General features: G+C 50.1%; 1 protein-coding gene across 6 annotated transcripts in view; it reads right to left on the reverse strand.

Moving 5' to 3' along the window:
• Positions 1-2,209, reverse strand: part of ARK2N (arkadia (RNF111) N-terminal like PKA signaling regulator 2N) — an 87,955-nt gene extending 85,746 nt beyond the window's left edge. For 2 of the 6 annotated variants that reach the window (XM_040478921.1, XM_040478923.1), the window contains exon 1: positions 1,953-2,209. The gene's annotated coding sequence lies outside the window, so the exon portion shown is untranslated. The remainder of the gene's footprint in view (positions 1-1,952) is intronic. The other 4 variants (XM_040478919.1, XM_040478920.1, XM_040478924.1 and 1 more) reach the window with 4 other exon arrangements.
• Between the last annotated feature and the right edge of the window lie 19,203 nt (positions 2,210-21,412).

Genomic DNA, 21,412 nt, shown 5'->3' on the forward strand with positions numbered 1-21,412 from the left:
GGAGCTTGCTTCAGATTCTGTGTCTCCCTCTCTCTCTGCCCCTTCCCCCCACTTGTGCTCTTGCGCATGCTATGTCTCTGTCTCTCTCCCAAAAATAAATAAAAACATTTTTAAAATTTACCAAAAAATGGCTAAAAATATTATTTCTCAATGGAACTGCGTGAAATTTCATTGAGATCCTTTTCAAAGTAGCATAGGTCACTGCAGTAAATTCCATTTTAGTTTCCTGAACTAACTTCTATTAAAAATTTAACTCAGTTTTATATTTACTAAGCACCTACTGTGCATAAAGCACTAAATGAGGCATCATATTTGCCAGATTAGACAACTAAAATATTACACTTCGTAGTAATTAGACAACCAAAATATCACACTTCCTACTAACAAACGGTTAGCGTTATGACTCCTCAGGACATCAGGTAATAACTATCAATTGTAGGCCTCTAAAAATGCTTGTTAAACCAAAAGGCAATGCTCTTGCTGGAGGAATCCAGATTGCCTAGATCAGCAAAACTACATTAGAAAGTTAATAGCCTCCATCCTTAAAATATCCCTGGAGAAGAAAGGGAGTGATTCAAACTGTTAGCATGTGCCCAACTACACTACACAATAATAGGCTAGGCAAAACTGCCAGATGTATTTGTAATTAAGAGGTCCAACCTTGACAAAGCATCACCAGTGGGATTTTCATCCTACTGGCTGGAAGGATTCAGAAAGCAAAAGCTCAGTCAAGAAGTGAAAAGCACATCTAAGCATAAACTGCTCGGGCGGTTCAAGCTAGAACAAGTACCCACAGACGTTCATTCCTTCAACCTGAGAGACTCTATTCTGACACAGCAGAGAGGACGATTTAAATGGGAAAATAAGGAGCACCTGCGTGGCTCAGTCCCTTAAGCGTGGGCTCTTGATTTTCGCTCAGGTCATGATCTCAAGCCCTCCATGGGGCTCTGCGCTGACAGCGGGAAGCCTACTTGGGATCCTCTCTCCCCTTCTCTCTCTCTCAGAATAAGTAAAATAAAATTAAAGGAAAGTAAATTAATGAAAGAATGCATAGCCTGCTGTTCTCGTGGGGGCTGCTGCCCCAACAATAAACTGAGGTCGGTGCTATAAGAAATTAATTACAAAGTAGGAAGCGCTAGTGCGGAGAAGTGAAAATTCTCTGGGAAGAGCCAGAGAAGACAATGATCATTGACTTGGGATCCGTCAGTTTAACATTTGCGCCGATTTTCCAAAGAAAGTTGACAAACTCTCCACCAGACGTCAATTCTGGAGGCTGACACATCCCTCCATCGACTGGAGGCGTCTGCCGACCCAAGGTAGTGGAAGCGCCGAGAGGCAGGCGGCGCCAGCCAAAGGAAGCTTTTTCTCCCTCTCCTAGGCCGCGGCAGCCGCGGCGCTGGGGCGGCTGCCTGGGCTCCCGGGAGCAGGGGCAGGTGTCGGCGCCAGATCCCCGCTCGCGGAGCTGGCAGAGTTGGCAGAGCTGCCGCCGCCGCTTCCCCGGCGGGCCGGGACGCAGGAAAGTTGCGTGAAGACAACTCCAGGCCGAAAAGCGGCTCCCCCGAGCAGCCCGCGGGCTGCGGCATCTCCAGCCTCCTCTCAGCCCCCAGGGACAGGGACCCGCGGCCCGCGGAACAGGAGAGGGAGCTCCGCCCGCCAGCTGGGCGAAGCCGGGAGGACCCGAGGGTCACTGCCGGGCGGGCGGGCGAACAAGGCGTCGGGCGACTCCGCTCCTCTCGGGAGCCCCCACCCGGGCCGCGCCTCCCGCCAAGTCCGGGCGCGAACACTAGGCGCCCGCCGGCCGGGCCCTTCACGACCCGGGCGCCCGGGCGCCGCAGATCCCACACCCGCGGCCCGAACCCCTCCGACTCAACCCGACCCCTCCCCGGGACGCAGCCCGGTCCCACGGCTCGACCCGCAGCCGGGCCGCGGCCCTGCGCACCTTCCCGCCTCACCTGCGCTCCGCGGCAGCTCTGCACCTCCTCGCCCGCTCCGCGCGCCCCGTCGGGGCACGCACCGACCCCCCGGCCGGGACTCCCCCGGCCGCGGTGACTCGGGACGCGACGTCCACCGCCGCCTTCTCCTCCTCAGCACAAGCCCCGGCGGCGAGCAGAGGGTCGCAGTCAAAGCCCCGCCGAGGCTAAGGCGAATCTCGCCACCTCCACAGCCTCCACCACCAAGTCCCTTCACTCGTCCGCGCCGCCCGGAGAAAATGTCACCAGAGGCCGTTCCGCTCGGCGCCTCACTTCCGCCCGGAACCACAGAGGCCGCGCCGGTCGGCTAGAGCGGCCGCTGCGGCGGCGGCCTCCAGGGACTGGCTCGGGAAGCCGAGGGAAAGCCAGACAGCGCCATCTAGCGGACAGGAAAACGCAATCCTCCAGCCGCAGAGGGCCCAGCGTGCGGAAACCAGCTTCCCCGGCTCCTTTCCCGCGCTCCATCCATCTGATGAGGCAGCTCCCTTCCGGAAATGTCCTTCCCAGAGGGTCGGAAATCAGCCAATGCAAGTCAAGGATAATGCCCTAAAAGAAGGACAGTGCTCCCTTTTCAGTGCACCTCTCACTATTCACCCCTTCTGAAGCCTTCCCTCAGGGAGCTCCTAGTGTCTGAATCCTTGAGTGACTCTTCACCGCTCCTTTCGTGGCAGCAAAGTTCCCTGGCCCCCACAAACTGATTTTCTCTAAGTTGGCTACAGCAATTTGAGAATCAAGGCGGGGGGGGGGGGGGGCCGCCAGGAATGAAAAGGAAAGCCAGTAAGAGCAAATAAAAAGGGCCAGCCTGATGTCTGAGCCTGGACTCCCTTGCGTGCTTTTGGCTTCTGTAATCTTGCTTGCCTCTTCCTTCCTTGCCTGCTCCAGCCAGCAACCAGGAACCAGAAGCTTGACTGTACTAGTCCTGCCCAACCCAGAAGCACACATGTATAAAGGATCAATAAAACCCAAGCTGGGTGCTCAGCCTTTGGAGGTGATTCTGCTGGGCCAGCACTGGTGCAAATTAAAGTATTTTCTGATTTCTCGAGTGCATGTCGCTTGTGTCTTCCTGAACGCCTAGTATTTCCTGTAACATTTTCTCCCCACTTTTTTGCAGATGGTGACAGCTTGGCTGGTGAAAATTCGGCTGTGCTCTTCTCTTGCAGTAGCATCAACATCCCATTGGAGTTTTCTGGTCAGGAACCCTACAGGCCTGGCATATAGACCGCCACCTGCTGGTGAAACCGGATCAGCCAGGGAGACCCTGCTCTCCCCTATGGGCTGCAGACGCCCCAAATTCCACCTCTTCAGAGTCACTGCTCTCATTTGCACTTCAGCGTGGGAGGGGTGATGCATCTGTGCATTCTATGAGTTTTTGAGACCTTTTCTTGTCGTCTGTGATTGAAAGAAATGTGCTATACGTGGAACCTGGAGGAAAGGTGAAGTGGGTGCTGGCTACCTGGCTGATATAGGGCTTAGAAGGAGAGAGAAGAGGTACTGAGAACAAACTTTATAATTCAAGATCTAGCCAAGGACCGGCACTCCCAAAGGCAGGGTTCTGAAAAATGAATAAGTAAGAGCTTAAGGAGAACATGTAAAAGGTCTTTACTTTTTCAGGAACCAAGCTGGAAGCTGGGGTGACCACTACCCAAGAGGAGATTATGAAAATCACAGCGCTAGCCCCACGTTCCCCTTAACATCAGTGTCCCCATCAGATCAGGTGCTTCAGCTGCCCCAGTTCACTCATGTATGTTGACTGCGCACAAGCATGAGAATTTTCCATCCACGGCTAAACTAATAAATTGATAATCATTTTATATTAATAGCTAACTTTTTTTTAATACCCGCTATGTGCCAGGCACTGTGCAGTGTGTGTGTGTGTGTGTGTGTGTGTGTGTGTGTGTGTGTGTGCCGTGAGTTTAAATGGATTCAGTCATTTAATCCTCACAACAACCCTATGAGTTTGGTACTACTACCAACCCCAGGTGACAAAAAGGGAAAGTGAGGCACAGAACGGCAAGGTCACACATCAGTACTGGACTCCAACACAAACAATCCAAGTCCAGAGCTTGCTTTCTCAACCACTACCACCAGCTACCTCTTTGAGGCTGAGAACATACTGTGTGCCAGATACACATCTTGTCTATGTATGATATTTCACTTATTCATGCATTCGTTTATTCATTGATTTCCCTGCCACCTTAGTCCCCAAAGAACTTGAGAAGTTGGGGGTAGTGATAAGAGCCCAAGCTCTTTCAGAAGAAGAGGAGAAAATTTAATTACCAAGATCACAGCTGTCAGTCTTGAAGTGAAAGTGTAAATGTGGACTAATACTGTCTAGTTTTTCTTTGACAATCTTTTTTTTTTTTAATGTTTATTTACTTATTTTGAGAAATGGGGAAGGGGCATAGAGGGAGAGAGAAAGAATCCCACGCAGGCTCCATGTTGTCAACACAGAGCTGACAATCCCATAAACCGTGAGATCATGACCTGAACTGGAAAATCAAGAGTCAGAGACTTAACTGACTGAGCTACCCAGGCAGCACCATGGTTTTTCTTTGACATTCTTATCAGTGCTGTAGATACTGAAATGTCTCCCAGAATCTCATGTGCGTGCCATGCTCAGCTCTGCAAGCTCCTGAAATCCCATCTCCATAAAACCAGTCCAGTCCAGCCACCATCCATATCACTAGCAACTCTCTCCATCCCATTGTCTCTACAGAAATTTGTCAAGAAACCTCTGTTCACAGACCCTGTCCTACAAACACGTCCATCCCTTAGCCTACCTGCAATGTTATTACTGAATCATAGCAATGGTTCTCTCAACTTCTGTCGTAAGCCTTGGAGGCCAGGGCCAGGCTTGTCTGAATCACTCCTCAGCATTATTGTTGCACCTGATGCATCACCTGCGCTGGGGCTGGGCCTGCAGCAGGTTCCTGTTAGAAATGGCCTCGGGGCACCTGGGTGGCTCAGTTGGTTGAGTGTCTGACCTCAGCTCAGGTCATGATCTCATGGTTCGTCAGTTCAAGCCCGGCATTGGGCTCTGTGCTGACAGCTTGGAGCCTACTTCAGATTCCATGTCTCCCTCTCTCTCTGCCCCTCCAACGCTTGTACTCTGTCTCTCAAAAATGAATAAACGTTAAAAAAAAAATTTTTAGGGGCGCCTGGGTGGCTCAGTCGGTTAAGCGTCTGACTTCAGCTCAGGTCATGATCTCGTGGTCAGTGAGTTCGAATCCTGCATTGGGCTCTGTGCTGCCAATTCAGAGCCTGGAGCCTGCTTCAGATTCTGTGTCTCCTTCTCTCTCTGCTCCTCCCCCGCTCATGCTCTGTCTGTCTCTGTCTCTCAAAAATGAATAAATGTTAAACAAATGGTGGCCTGAACAGTAGCATCAAAGTGTGGCTGGCCTTGCTTGGGCTATAGTCTGTTCCCTCCCGACCAAGCACATTACTTCTGCTGTTTCCCCCTGCAAGGTGGATGTTATTATTAGAACCACTCTCTAGATGATGAAAATGGGAGATCTGAGAGACAGAGCTCTCATCTCTGGTGTCTGGGCTGCCCCTACTCTTCTCAGATTGCTAAGAGCTGGGCTACCCCCCTCCCAGTGTAACCACCCACCCATCTGCCCTCCACCCCCAGCATAACCAGCATTCACTCCAATCTCCCAGCACCTGCTATACAGGGAAGTGCTGCACCTCTGCACTTGGTGGCCACATAACCTCAAACAAGCCGCCACTTCCAGAGTTAACACTACTTGCTTTGCCTTGGAGCATTATTTCACAGAATTAAATTACGTCCTCCACGTGGAAGGCCATCTAGAACATTCTAAGGATTCCAAGTGGCAAAGGTCACATGGTCATCAGCACCAGGGGCTCTGGAGTCTGGCAGGTCTGAATTTGGATACAGGTCTGCCTCCCTCTAGCTGTGACCTCTGGGCAGTTGAGCAATCCTGTCAAGCATAAACATCCTCACCTGTTCAACACGGAGGACTCCTGATACTACGTTGTAGGCTCTCCTGGGGGTTAAGTGAAGTGACTGGTGTGTGTAAAGTTATCAGCATAACTCATGGCTCAGAGAGAACACTCCGTAAAGGGGGTCCTTGTTCTGATGGCAACAGTCCAGGCCAGCACCTCACTGGTTAGTACAGGCACAGACTCGCACTGCTTTACAATGATGTTGCCACCTCAACCGCCAAGTCCGCATGGAACCAGAATGGAACAGGGCAGAAGATGTCATACAAGTGGAGCCATCTGCAGCTAAGAGTGGCTGGGAGGGGACACCTCCTTCAGCTCCCTTGTTCGCTGGGGTGGCTGAGCGAGGCTCCTCTGTCTCGGGCTCCCCGTCCCTCTTTCCAATCAGGTGACCCCCTTGATATCCCTTCTATATGGAAAATCTGTAACTTAAATTGTTGTAAATGTTTATTCATTTTTTGAGACCGAGACAGAGAGAGAGAGAAACAGAGCACAAGTGGGGGAGGGGCAGAGAGAGAGGGAGACACAGAATCCGAAGCAGGCTCCAGGCTCCAAGCTGTCAGCACAGAGCCGGACGTGGGGCTCGAACCCACAGACCATGAGATCATGACCTGAGCTGAAGTCGAATGCTTAACCGACTGAGCCACCCAGGCGCCCCAAGAAAGTCTATAACTTGTATTAAAACATGAAAATAAATGCAAAAGATAGTTTAAATTTTTTCAACAAATGTGTGTTGCCCTCTCATTTTTTTCCTGTAAGGACTAGCTCTGAATGACACAGCACCCAACCTTGCGGGGCTTCCAGGCTGGAAGCTGCAATCTTCTACTCCACTGCCCATCACAGGAGCAGCTTGTTCCCTCTGTAACATCTGCCCTCCCAGGTGCCTGTGGTGCATGCTCCTCTTCCTCACCCATCTGAGTCACCGGAGACCACGGGGCCCTGCTCTGGGAGAGACACTCGTTCGTGGGTGTGAATGGAGGAAGTCCATCTGAGGATCTGCCTAGGGAGATACAGAAACCGGAAAGGATGTCAAGACAAGGAAGTGGTGCGAGAGGCTGGGAGAAGCCAGGCAGACTCGTCCAGGGCAACGGGAGATGCCTGAGGGAACCTGGAGCCCGCCCCACCTCTGTTACAAAGGAGGAGAGTCAGCGCCAAGGGCAAAGCCCATTGCCTCTCTTTCTCCAAGCCCCCTTGGGTGTCCAGCACAGAGCCTGGCAGACAGGACAATCCAATAAATATATGTGACGGGAGAAAAGAGTATGCAGAGAAGCTGACCTTGGGGAAAAAGGCGCAAGAGGTGAAAAAGTCCCTGGGATGTTTGGAGGACAACAACCCCAGGGCCAGACTGCCTGTGGCTGCACAGCAGAGGGGCGAGGAGAGGGAAGGCCTGAAGGGAGGTAGGGGGCTGGATGTGAGCTTAAGGAGTCTGGGCCTGCTGGGCTGAGTTCCTTAAGCGCCAGTAGGAGAGCAGGATGTGACATCTCCACCTCTACTGAGTGTTATGAGCAGGACCACAGACAGCAGATCCTCTCTGCCCACAAACAACCTGGCAAGGCATTGACCCCACGCTGATCACACTGGGGGGCAGGTAGAGCTCTGGGATGGGAGAGACTAAATCTGGTTACTGTCGAAGGAGAGGGGAGGAAAGCATTAGGAAAGAAGGGAAGGGCCTGAAGCCCTAGGGACCTTCCTTGGGCAGGCGGGGGAGGGGCGTGCAGATAAGGGAGTTCCAAAGATACACCGTGATTTGAAAAAAAAAAACTCAAGGACTTCCGAGCAACTGAAACACCAGCCTTATGGAGAAGGTCCCCTGTCCCCCACCTTCCCCTCTCCAGCTCTGAAAACTATGGTATTTAAGTAAGAGCGACATCAGGGGATCTGTGGCCTAATTAAAACTGTAAGGTCTTTGTCCTCAGTTCCTGGCACCGAGCTCCTAAAAGCCTTGGAATTTCCTGAGTGCTAAGAATGCCTTTTGTCATTCTTAAGAAAGCCCTTTCAGACACTTCAGAGTTTGTGTTAATGAGGGGAGTCTTGGTGGGCCCGCAGGTAGCTTCACATTGGGGGCTGGTTGCCAGAGGGACAGACCTCTGGAGGAGAAGGTTAGAATTTTCAGCCCCACCCCCATCCCAGGAAGGGGAGAAAGGCTGGAGATTGAGTTCAGTCATGAACGGCCACTCATTTAATTAGTTGTACCTACATCCAGAAACTTCAATAAAAACCCCTAAACAACGGCATTCGCAGAGCCCCCATGCTGGCGGAGCACATTGAGACGCTGGGAGAGTGGCGCTCTGGGGGAGGGTACGGAAACTGTCCCAGCCCCCAGCCCCCCTTCCACCATGATTCTTTTCCATTTGGCTCTTCCCGAGTTGTATCCTTTATAAAAAGCCAGTAATCATAAGTAAAATACTCTCCTGAGTTCCAAGACTTTCTAGCGAATTACCGAACTTATGGGAGAGTCATGGGGACCCCCAAATCTGTAGTCTGCCTGGCATAAGTGTGGGTAGCCTGGGGACTTTTCCTGTACTGGCACCTGAAGTGGGGGCCCTCTTGTGGGGTCTAGGCTAACTCTGGGTAGTTAGTGTCAGAATTGAACTGAATTGTTGAACACCTAACTGTTGTCAGAGAATTGGCATCAGGAAAAAACCACTCGGAATCCTAAAAACTTGGACTGAAAATTAATATACTTGGTTGTATTTTTTTTTTAGTTTATTTAGTTATTTATTGAGAAGAGAGAGAGAGAGAGAGAGAGAGAGAGAGAGAGAGAGGATCCCAAGCAGGCCCCGTGCTGTCAGCACTAAGCCCTACATGGGGCTAACTATGAGATCATGACCTGAGTTGAAATCAAGGGTCAGAGGCTTAGCCTACTGAGTGACCCAGGTGTCCCTTAATATATGTTTTAAATAAACAAGTTATTTTTAGCAAGACCAATCCTACCAAATCTCTCTTCAGACTCCTCACCTCCCTTTCCCTGTAGTGTCTCTACTTTTTCACCGGTGGCCAATGCTGCCAGCACCCAAGACCCCAGGAGGTGGAGTAGTTGGATGCTTTGCCTTTCCCGGTGGTACTGAAACATAAAGGAGTGACTTTGAGGAGGAATTAATCTTTCATGGTGATATTTCAGGTACCAAATCCTGTGGGGAGATGGTCCCAACATTCCTCAATGGCACCTATTTTTTTTAAGTTTGTTTGTTTCTTTGTTTATTAATTAATTAATTTACTTATTGAGAGAGAGAGAGGGAGAGAATGAGCCAGGGAGGGGCAGAGAGAGGGAGAAAGAGGATCAGAAGAGGGCTCTGTATTGACAGCAGACAGCCCGATACAGGACTCGAACTCACGAACCCCGAGATCATGACCTGAGCCAAAGCCGGACCCGTAACCGACTGAGCCACCCAGGGCCCCCCCCCTCACTGGCACCCCTTAAGCGGTCATCTACTCCACGTGTGTCTTAGGAGCGCCCAAAGAAGTATGCGTGCATGCCCTTCAATTTTATTTAAAAGACATCTATTGCAAGCCCGGCCACTAAAAGCAAGGCACACGGTGTTAGGCCCTTCACATGTGGTATTTCATTTATCCTCACCACAGTCAGTAAGGGCAGGTAGGTTTTATAGAAGGAGACTGAGGCTCAGAGAAGACAATGCACCTGACCAAGGTTACATGAGCTGAAGGGGCAGAGCCAGGATTCCTGGAAAAGAACAGCCCATACCTCCTTCCAGAACACTGGTGTCTGTCTAGTAATAGGGCTCATTCTAGAAACAAATCACAGTAGTTCACGGGTGGAACACAGCAATCCCCAAAGCAGGGGAAGAGCATGTGGAGGGAGAAATTAATTCCCGAGAGCAAGAAGGACTTTGTGGAAGAGGAAGCTTTTGACCAGTGCCTTGGAGAAAGCAGGGCTTCCAAGGATAGAGATGAAGAGAGAGGTATCCCAGGCAAAGTCTGGCTTGAGGAAAGCCTGGGATCCAAAAATACAGGGCAGAGACAGTCCAGAATAGTTGTATTTCTCATACAAGTGATGTATCAACTGCTGTGATTTGGGCCCTCACCTCCCTCTCCTCCAATTTTGTGTTCATCTTTTTTTTTTTTTTTTTAATATTTATTTATTTTTGAGACAGAGAGAGCACAAACAGGGGAGGGGCAGAGAGAGAGGGAGACACAGAATCCGAAGCAGGCTCCAGGCTGTCAGCACAGAGCCCGATGTGGGACTCAAACTCATGGACCGTGAGATTGTGACCTGAGCCGAAGTCAGACGCTTAACCAACTGAACCCCCCAGGCGCCCCTTGTGTTCATCTTTTTGCCGAAACAACATATGTATATGCAGTTTACCTTGAACACTATGATTTCATTAGCTCTTCTTTTTTTTTTAATTTTTTAACGTTTATTTATTTTTGAGACAGAGAGAGACAGAGCATGAACAAGGGAGGGTCAGAAAGAGGGAGACACAGAATCTGAAACAGGCTCCAGGCTCTGAGCTGTCAGCACAGAGCCCGACACGGGGCTTGAACTCACGGTCTGTGAGATCATGACCTGAGCCGAAGTCGGCCACTTAACTGACTGAGCCACCCAGGCGCCCCTCATTAGCTCTTCTAAACAGTCAGGAAAGGTATCAGGAAAGTAAGAGCAGGTATTATTAACATTTTGCAGAGATTATATGACACAAAGAGATACTGAATAATTGCTCATCACACATTCAGTAATGAGTGAGTGAATGAATGAATGAATGAATGAATGAGTGAATGAATGAATGACTTGCCTCAGGTCACCAGCACTGGACAGGAGAGTCAGGACCAAACCCAGCTCTGCTGCCCCAGACTCTTCACCACTGCACATATCTGGGGGCCTTAGCGATGCCATTGTGTGTGTGTGTGCGCGCGTGTGTGTGTTGGGGGGGGTGGGAATTAGACTCATTATTGTGTTTTATAATGTGCTGATCACTTGAAAAAGGCTCCAGCCTGAGAACAATACGAGCATTCATTAAAGTACTTCAATAGACTGACAGCAGCAACAATAACCTAAAATTAAATGAAGCAGAGGATCTCATGTGACTCCTCTCTTGAGGAGTCAGTGCAAAGGCACCGGGCTTTGGGAAACAGGACGGGCCCCTGGGGGAAAGACAAAGCAGAGGTTTACCGAACCCATGTAGGGGAGCAGGCTGGGAGGGCCCTCGCCAGCCAGACGGGCCAGACCCAGGGATGCAGGAAACCAGGCAGCTTCTTCCAAAGGACTCCCTCCTCTGGAGCAACTGTCATTTACTGGGAACCACGAGTAACCGCCAGGCCAAGAAGGGGGCCTGAAAGAGCACCCTTTTATTTTGCAGAAAACAGGCTTTGGTTTCTGTTTTACTAATTTTGCTTTTTGGAGAAATGTGTCCCTTAATGCACTTAGTAGAGCTGCTCCGGCTTTTAATTCCACTTGTGGTTTTTGCCATGAGTCCTTCAAGTCCCCAGAAGAGCAAAAGACCAACTCCCCGGGGAGGCAGCTCAAGATCCCTCCCTGGGGTGATGGGGAGGCCTCACTGAGTGAACTATGTGTGCACAGCTGGCTCCATTCTGTCACCTAAGAGAACACACACCCATGTATTGTGGGTCAGTCTGAAGGATGTACAAGATATACACCGGCCAGTCCCTGCCTTCAGAGACCTAAGACCTTGCTTATGGGATGTACAAGGTGGCCTTACCTAAGGCAAACTGTAAAATCAATTTCTCTTTGGTGTGTCTTTTCTCACTACATCCAGCACCCTCCTTGACCCAGTCAGTGCTGTCACCTGTCACCACTCAAGGCCCCAGGACTGTAGCCTTCTTTGCCTCTCTCTTCCCCACCTCTGACACCCAAAACATCCTGGCCTAGGACTCAATTTCTAAGGCTTCTAGTCTCCACATCGTAACAAAAATTAATTAAGCAACCCAATTCTTACTAGGGTGATAGCTGACTAACACACTGCCTCTCCCAGGTGATGGCATTTTGTCCAACTAAAATAAACACTTCTCTAGAAGTCATCAGGGAATGACATAAAAGATAGGAATTTCAGACATCTAGGCAGGTCAGCTGGGAGGAGGGAGATATTCTTGGTTAGCCAGGTTCTTCAGAATTCTCAAGTCACAACAATCTGACAGCCTGGGAGGACCAATCTAACGCACATTCATCTATGTGTTCTGACCAAGCCCCAGCCCCAACTGTTTTCTCAGTCCTCGTATACCAGGAACCACGAAGCTCTAGCATTTACAATTGAAGAAGACAAGAATAACTCAAAGGGAAAGAATATTAAGAAGAGAGTTGAGAGAGAAATCTGGGCTATTGATTATTAGTACTAAAACAAGTCAGAGAGGGAAAGGTCAGTATTGTATGGGGAGAGTCCCGCTCTGCGGTGGGCTGACAGTGGGCGCACAGTGTAAACAGAATACAAATATGGGACGTTTCAGGCCTTTGTAAACCTCAGAAGCTTCAAGAGCCTATTTCCTCGCCCAACCCTTTGGAGTAAGGGTGGCAACCGTACCCCAAACTGGATTTCCTATTGCCACAGGGACTGCAGGAAGCTTGCCTTCATTCTGGTAGGTGACGATCCTTTTGTATAACCATATGCCATTAATCTGCCTCTTGGGAGACGTGTGTTTTCAGCCAGAAACCCTAAGTCTACGTTGTTGAACTAGAAGAGCCAGAAACACTAAGGAGGCAGCTTATCTTCCTGGAAGGCCCCAAAGAGGTTGCCCCTGGCTACCAGGGGGTGGGGATGTCCTGTCACTGCCAAGGCTCCCCTGTGCCTGCCAGACAGCCTGTCAGATTCTAGTGGCAGACAAGGCAGTGACACTGAGGGTTCATCCCAGCCAATATCAGGAGCTCTGCAGAGGGTCCCCAGATGCTCAAGGGTGCCCCTGCTGGGCTTATATCTCTCCCCCAAACAGGGACCAATCACATTTGTCTTGTCTTCCCCTCCCCACCGCTGTTCCCTCTTTTCTTTCCTCCCTCCATTCTTTGGCTGCATCTTCTTTACCCTCCGCTCCTGCGTTGTGTCCCGGCTCACATCTTCTTGGCCCACATTTCTGCTTCGGCTGCATGCCTCTTCCGCTTCCCTCCTGTCCTCAGACAGAGGACTCTGGATGAACCTGGAGGAAAGAAGGAATCAACAGTCCACGGGGTGACACTCAGCCAGCAGAGGCCGAAACTGGTAGATGAGTGTCCTGTCTTCTTCCCCTCGGGTGGACAACTCTATGGCCCCTTCTGCAGTGCTCCTCAGAGGCGACCAGCAGGACCATACTCCGTTCAGCCTCCACGGAGACCAATGTGGTAGCATTCCCCCGGAATGGCTCTCCTTCCTTCCACATGCTACTCTTCCCAGTCCCTCCCTCCTCTACCCGAGGAGCTTCCCAAGTCAACTACCTATGTACAAGCTCTTGTCTCAGACCCTGCTTTTGGGGGAACTTCAACCCAAGCTCTCCTTCCTTCCTCTGTCCCCCCCCCCCCCCAACCCAGTCCCCACTCAGTTTCCCCTCTTCTCTTTGCTGGTGTGCTCTCCTCCTCTCAACATATATTCTCCTCCCCAGTCTACCTCAGAGATAGATGTTGTGTCCCCAGGCTAAAGAAGCATGAGAAAGTCAGACATTCTGTCACCACACCATTCCTCGGGAGCTTTGGCTCTGCATCGAGGTGGAGGGGGACAGCAGGCACAAGAGAGAGGCTGGAGATGGGATAGAGATGCTTGTGGTTTCGAAGAGGTCTTTAGTAGAGTGGAGGTGACCAGTGGGTCTGAGAGAGAGAGAGAGAGAGAGAGAGAGAGAGAGAGAACTCTATAGATCTCCTGGCATGCTTGGGCACGTTGCTCCCAATGGCCCAGTGCTGGCTAGAGGAATCCTTCCTATCCCACACAGACTCACCCCCACCCCCACCCCCACCCACCTGGGTTCATTTTCCTGTGGAGCTTCTTCTCTGGTCTCCCTGGGTTCCTCACCCTCTCATGCCTGGGGCTTGGCCTTGAACAACACTTCTATTCTCCGTCTTCCTTGAGCGAAGGATACAGTTTGCCTTACTGGGGCCTTCAGTGTCTGGAAGGGGACGTCTCGTGGCTGAAGAATTCCCCTTCTGGGGCTGGTGCCAGGCTGCCATGAGGACAGGCCACCATCCAGTCTTGAGAATGATAAAACATTCTCCAAATGGCCACACTACAGGCAAAAGATGAGGGGATGAGGGGCTAAATTCTGGACCAGTTCAAGTCTTGGCAAAATTTGGGGGGCAGAAGAGGGGGATGGGGAGCAACGTTGCAGGACTTAAAGGCTCCAGAATTCATTCCTAGTGGGTGATAATTTATCCTCCAACTCAAGTATGCAAGAAATACCATTTTTTTACGTCCTATGAATTTTTTCAAGATTTTTCAAGATTTATTTATTTTGAGAGAGAGAGAGCACACACGTGCATGCGTGCACATGCGTGAGCAGGGTGGAGGTGGGGAGACAGAAAGAAAGGGAGAGAGAGAATCCCAAGTAGTCTCTGTGCTGTCAGTCTGGGAGCCTGATGTGAGTCTTGATCCCACAAACTATGGGATCATGACCTGAGCTGAAAAGCAGAGCTGGATGCTTAACCCACTGAGTCACCCAGGCACCCCTAAGATTTTATTTTTTAAGTAATCTCTACACCCAAGGTGGGGCTCAAACCTATGACCCCAAGATCAAAAGTCACTTGCTCTACCAACTCTGCCAGACCTGTGCCCCTCTTTATGTCCTATAAACAAATTTAATTAAAAAATTTTTATATTATTTTTTATTTTAGAGAGAGAGAAAGCACACAAGCTGGGGAGAGGGAGAGAGAGAGAGAGAGAGACAGAGAGACAGAGAGACAGAGAGACAGAGAGAGAGAGAGAATTTTAAGCAGGCTCCACACTCAGCCTGGAGCCTGACATGGGGCTCAATCCCATGATCCTGGGATCATGAGCTGAGCTGAAATCAAGAGTCAGACACAACCAACTGAGCCACCCAGGCACCCCTACATCAATTTAATTTCTACTCCAAGGCCCCAGTTGGCAAGAAAGTCCATGTCGGTCATTCCTGAAGCTTCATTTCCCTTCCCCACTTAGGACCCTCAGATCTCAAGTGCCCAGAAAGGTAGGGTGGGGTCTTGTCTTTCATCCAATGTAGATACATCATTTGCCAAACCCCAGTGATGGGCAGTAGCTGACTCTGTTTTCATGTCATTTTGGGGAGCAAAAATCTTTGCTGGCCACCTCCATCAAGGGTAAGGGCACCCACAACTCTCTCCCCCTTTCTAGACCTTCATTTCTTCTTTCTCAAAGGTCATCTCCCTCTTTACCCCTACCCTTCCCCCACAATGTACAGAAAACCCGCTGAGTTTAGATTCGTTCAAAGGACAGGAAGTCATTGAACTCAGGCTCGTCTGCTTTGCACCAAGTCCAAATTAAGGAATTACCAACTGGCCAGTATACTTAAAATGGAAGGGGTGGGGTGGAAAACTATGAGAAACACACAGATTAATATGTCAAAATGTCATCCTGCCACTCATTCATACTCCAGCCCTTCATGGACACCTGCTTTGGAGCCAAGCACCATGTGAGCCCTGGGGACACAGATGTGACCAGAGGAAGTCCTTCCAGGTACAGCACTCAGCCTAGTCTGTCCTAGTAGAGAACACGGACATGAAGTCACCTAACATTAGGACTGTGTGACAAAATAATAGAAATATGCACCCAGAGTCATAAGAGCTGACATGAGAAGCTCCAAGTGTGACCTGGGCCCCGAGGAGGACTCAGCTAGGAGGAGGCCTCTGAGCCAAGACTCAGAGAATGAAGAGAATCTTGCAGCACACAGAAGAGGAAAGATGTTCTAGGTGGGCATCCCAGTGGAATCTAAGAGCCAGGCCATTCTGGGAATGAGTGGTCCTGGACGGAAAGCACCCATTTGGGCGTGGTAAGGGCATCAGTTAAGAGACGGGTTTGGGAAAAAGAACAAAGTCCCCTGGAAAGGGCGCCTGGATGACTCAGTTGGTTAAGCGTCCGACTTTGGCTCAGGTCATGATCTCACAGTTCATGACTTCAAGCCCCGAGTGAGTTTGAACTCTGAGTCAGGCTCGCTGCTGTCAGTGTGTAGAGCCTGCTTCAGATCCTCTGTCTCCCTCTCTCTCTCTCTCTGCCGCTCCCCTGCACACCCATGTGCATGCACTGCACTCTCTCTCTCAAAAATAAAATAAACTTAAAAAAAAAAAAATCCCTGGGGAAAACTAATATGTAACATGGGCTACAGTACTTTTTCCTTTTTTCCTTTCCTGGAGGAGGTGGGAGGGGATGTGCAATAAACAACCCTGTCCCAGCTCCTCCTCTAGTTTGGAACCGATTGAGAAGACAGACACGGGAAATAGATGAACATTTATATGTCAACTTTACAGTAGATGAAAGCCAGATTGGAGGACATGGGGCACATGTGCCGCCCCCAGGGACTTCCTAATATGTCCCAGCCACTGCAGACAGACATTTCACCTAGCAGCAGACGGATCTGACAGACTCAGTCCTCCCCCAGAAAGTAGGTTTTCTGTACGATGAGCAGTCCTGAATATACACCCTCTGTAGGCAGGCAAGTCCCAAAGAAAATCGTGTATTCGTCGGCCAGGGCTGCCATAGTGAAGTATCACAGACAGGGGACTTAAACAACAGAAAGTTATTTCTTCACTGTTTTGGAGGCTGGAAGTCCAAGATCAAGGTGGCAGAGGGTTAGTTTCTTCTAAGGTCTCCTTTGCTTGCAGATGGCCTCCTTCCTACAACGTCCTCACAGGGCCTCTCTTCAGTCTGTATGGACTGTGTCCTAATCTCCCAAGGATGTGAGCTGTAGTGGATCCGGGCGCACCCTAACAACTCCATTTTGTTTGTTTGTTTGTTTGTTTGTTTATTTATTTATTCTTAATTTGTATTTATTTTTGAGAGAACGAGAGACAGAGCATGAGCAGGGGAGGGGCAGAGAGAAAAGGAGACACAGAATGCAAAGCAGGCTCCAGGCTCCAGCTGTCAGCCCAGAGCCTGATGTGGGGCTTGAACCCACGAACCGCGAGTTCATGCCCGGAGCCCAAGTCAGCCGCCTAACCAACTGAACCACCCAGGCGCCCCAAACAACTCCATTTTAACTTAATTACCTCTTGAAAGGCCCTGTCTCCAAATACAGCCACATTCTGAGGTGGCTGGGCATGTGGATTCAGGAAGCTGGTCTTAGTGAAGCATGATCTCAGTTCCTTCCTTCAAACTTCCCAGTCAGATGTCTTTCCCGCAGAGAGGGCAAGAGACAGAGACAGAAACCAGGGAGACTTCAGAAATGTGGCTCAGTGGAGCCACCTCCAGATTGGAACACAAGAAGCAGGGAATAAAGGTTCCATGTCACGCCCCATACCCACTCCGTGGGTGCTCACGTTACTACTGTCTTCTGAAATAAAGGAGTACCCTACATTTCTATAGAAATCAAACTTGTCTCAGCACTGCACATTCATGAAACAAAGCATAGAAAGTAAGGTAGGAGAGTTTCCAGGAATCAAGAATCACCTAATCCTCCTTGTTCCTTTGCAGGTGAAGGAAGCCAGGCCCAGAAGTTCAAGAGTCCAGCCAGGGGCCACTCGACTAATTAGCGGCCACCTGTCTTCCAGCTGTACCAAATGTCACACGTTCACTTGATGTTAAGGTCCCCTCCACAAAACCTTCTTCCATCTTTATGCCCTCTTTCTGTGAAGTGCCCATCCTGAAGATCAGCAAAACTGTTTGAACAGGGAATTGAAGTAAAACATTCTGAGAGCCGTTAACTGCTTAGGAAGGTCTGGAGCACCCTGGGCCACGCGGTGTGCTTATTTACATTCACGTCCCCTGTGTCCAGCACGGGGGCCGATCCACAGTGGGCACCCAGTTCACGTTAGCCCATGATGACTGAAGAGCTAGAAAACTGGACATGGGAAACATTTTTTTCAGAAGTGGGTGAAGAAGGAAGGGTTCCTTAAACAATAGAGCTGTGAGCTCGGCATCGATCTGAGGCCTCTGCTGGGTTTGTTTGCTGGCACATCTCCCCAGTTCTCCAGAGATCTTTCAAGGTCATCTTGAGCACTTTCCTCTCCTTTGTCCTCATATCAAATTGGTCTCCAAGTCCTCTCACATCTCCTTCTTTTCCATCTCTGTTGCCACATCCTGGCCTGGGCCCTTATCACTTCGTGCTGGTCTGGACTCATGTGTCGAGCAGGGTTGAGCACAGAGGCCTGGGAGGGAGCTAGGAGGCTATCTTGGCAGATCAGGCTGCAGTGTGCATTTGTTCTGTCTCCCCTCCCCCTCCACGGCCTGCGTCTTCCTTCTTATCGGTCCCCTTCGTATGGACCCCCTGCCTCCTCCTTGCACCAGCTCCCAGCTCCTCACTCTGCCAGTCTACACTGGCCACCCGCTCACCACCTCACCCATGCCTACCCCTCCCCCATCCCCTACTTCAGGTTTCAATTAACTAGCCGACCATAGAAAGATTCCAGCAAATTTATTCTCCCTGAAATAGAAGTGACCCATAACAAGGCTTAATGAGGTCATCCTCCAAGGAATTTAATAAGGGACAATCACTTCAGCCAGTCAAATGAGCATGTGAGCTGTGTCTGAGGGAGTATTTGGGGGAGGGAAGGCAGAGAGTTGATGTGTCACCTCTGGGGCTTGTCGGTGGTCTGGGTTCCCTGTGACAGGTGGTACGAGTGAGGAAAGCAAGGGGACGTGATGGATTGGCCTGGTGGGAGAACACGGAAGCACACCCTCACCCACTTCAGAGAGTTGCCAAGAGCTCACAGGAAACCTGATGCCCTCCCTGACTCAGCTCCCCCTGAGTTCCCCAGGTCGGTTCCCGAGGTCACCAGCCCAAGAGCTTTAGGTGTCTGGAGATGAAGATTGTGAGAGGGGAATCTTCTGCCCCTTCCTAAGCTACAGAGATGGGGGCAGGTGCCCAGCGTGGTAAAGCGTCCCTTCCAGAGCAGGGAAAAGAGGATGCTTGTTTTTCCTGCTTCTGAAAGATGATCGCTCCTGCAGCCAGGAGCAATGCCAGCTGTGGTCAGTGTCCAGCCTGGCAGCCGAGTCACTGGGGAGTCAGGGTGAGTCTTCAGCTGCCTGCATTTTTCTCTGCCTGTGCACCAGCTGCCTCAATGACACCCTTCCTGCATCTGCTTACCCACTGAGAGAACTAGTCTCCCCCCAGCTCCTAACTCCAAAGCACCCGGCAAATGCCCCGTACATAGAGACTCCAAAAGCTGGAGCTGGAAAGACTCCTATGTGTGCCCACTTCCCCAGTTTGCAGATGAACAACTGGAGCCCAGGGAGGTTAAGGGATGTCTCTGACATGCTGGTTCTCTATGTTGCATAACCAATGACCACAATCTAGTGGATTAAAACAACACACACTTATTAGGTCGGTTTCCACGGATCAGAATCCTGGGTTTGGCTTAGCTGGGTCCACTGCTTCTGAGTTTTGCTATGTTGGAATCCAGGTAGCAGTTGGAGCTGCTGTCTCATCAGAGTCTCAAGTGGGGAAAGATCTGTTTCCAGGCCCCTTCGAGTTGCTGGCAGCATTTCCTCCTTCGTGAATTCATCTTATGGCTGCAGGACTGAGATCTCGATTTCTTGCTGGTGGTCAGGTGGATGTTTTCTGTGACTAATGCCTGCCCATAGTTCCCTGCCAAATGGGCCTCTCCTGAGGCCCTCTAACAGCACCTCAGCTCCTCCAAAGCCAACAACTGACAGAGTCTCTGATCTCAGGGAGGGCCTAGTCTCTCTTTTAAAGGCTTTTGCCTGATTAAGTCAGGTTCACTCAGTATAATCTGCCCTTTGATTAAATAAAAATCAATTGATTTGAGATTTTAATTACATCTTCAAAATCTCTTCACCTTTGCCAGATTCTAGTTACTTAGAAGCAAGTCACAGGTCCTGCCCACTCTCAAAGGGAGGGGCTTATACAGGGCATGCATGATGCAGGAGACATGAATCTTTGGGCCATCCTAGGGTCTGTCTACCACATTTAATGTCATATAGCTAGATAATAGAAGCGATATGATATAGAACCTAGATTTCACATAGAAAGAGGTCCTGGGGACCAGTTATGTTTTAGAACTGAGAATGTTCGATTTTGGAAAGACAATCAAGTGCTTACACCATAGGCTCACAACACACACAGTGGAGTCTGGGACAACACCCTGTGATCAAATACTGTAGGAATACATGAGTACTCCCACCAAGTGGTCCACATACACCAAAATCAGTGGTGTTGTGTTCGGGTGAGGTTTTGTTGCCAAATGAATTCACGGCAGATAAGTTTTGCCAAACGAATTATGAAAGACCTTTGGGTTTCTAAAGCTTTGGAAATTCTAGCAAGGGATTGTGGACCTATAATAACTAACACTCATCAGGTTCTTGCCCTATGCCAGACTCAGGCTAAGTCCTGTGCAGTCTCACAGCCCTGTGGAAGGAGAGTATTTTCGAGATATTAACCATTTCCCTCCCTTTCCCTCTTCTCATTGAGATTGAGAAGGGGATGTGCAGCTCTGATAAAACACGTGGTACAAGCAAAAACCAAACCAAAACAAAAAACTGGACATAGATCCCTCACCCTAGGCTAGGAAAGAGAAGGCCTGGGTTTTCTGGAAGCACAACCTTCACTGGCAGGACCCCGAGGATAAGGGCTGCATGCTGCATCTGGAGAGGCTACTGTCTTGGGTGGCCTCCTGTGTGTTTCTCCTGGAACAGAGAGGAGGGGCATCCTAACTGGACGCTCTTGGCCGTGGGGCTGTCCTTCCTGCCTTCTCATAGTATTGTGCAAGTGAGACCCCTCTTTGGAGCCAGAACAAGTCTATTTTTCCCCTGCCCATACAGGGCTGGTTGTTGAATATATACTGCTCAATAAATACTCACTGAATGACTCTCTTTAGTGAGGACTTGAAGGGTGGTGGGTGTGTGGGTGCCCTAGGCCCCTCCCCATAGGGGTTCCTATGCAGTTAACTTCTGAAGTGTTTGATGTGGCAGACCCTCTGAGCTACTTCATTACTGTCCATGTCAGTTTCCATTACATCATCCTCCACTCAAGGGACCAGAGCCTCGTGCTAAATTGGTGTGACCCTGAGGCCTGAAGTGGGAGAGTGGTTTGGGTGCTGGGCTATGTCCCCATTGGAGTGAGTCCCACCATGTCGATTGACTCTAGTCCAGGAACCCCCCACCCCTCTCCATGGCCTTTCAAGGAATGGGTGGGTCTTTTTTCTTCCCCTTTGGAAGTGTTTTTTAAGTGTGACTGCCCTCTGGTGGCTAAAATTATATATGTAAATACCCCATGGGGAATGAGAGTTTGCCTAACTGAGCAGGTTACCGAGTTTGTTTGGGATATGGGTGAGAGGATCGGAAGTAACACCCCTTTCTGCATCTGTTGGCACAAAGGTCGGATTTCAGGTACTTAATTGGACCTGGATCATTTTGGCTATAAGCTTCCTGAGGGCTGGAACCACTTCTGTT

Source organism: Herpailurus yagouaroundi, unplaced genomic scaffold, assembly GCF_014898765.1.
Source record: "Herpailurus yagouaroundi ecotype Mexico unplaced genomic scaffold, PumYag 142, whole genome shotgun sequence".
Classification (NCBI taxonomy): Eukaryota; Metazoa; Chordata; class Mammalia; order Carnivora; family Felidae; genus Herpailurus; species Herpailurus yagouaroundi.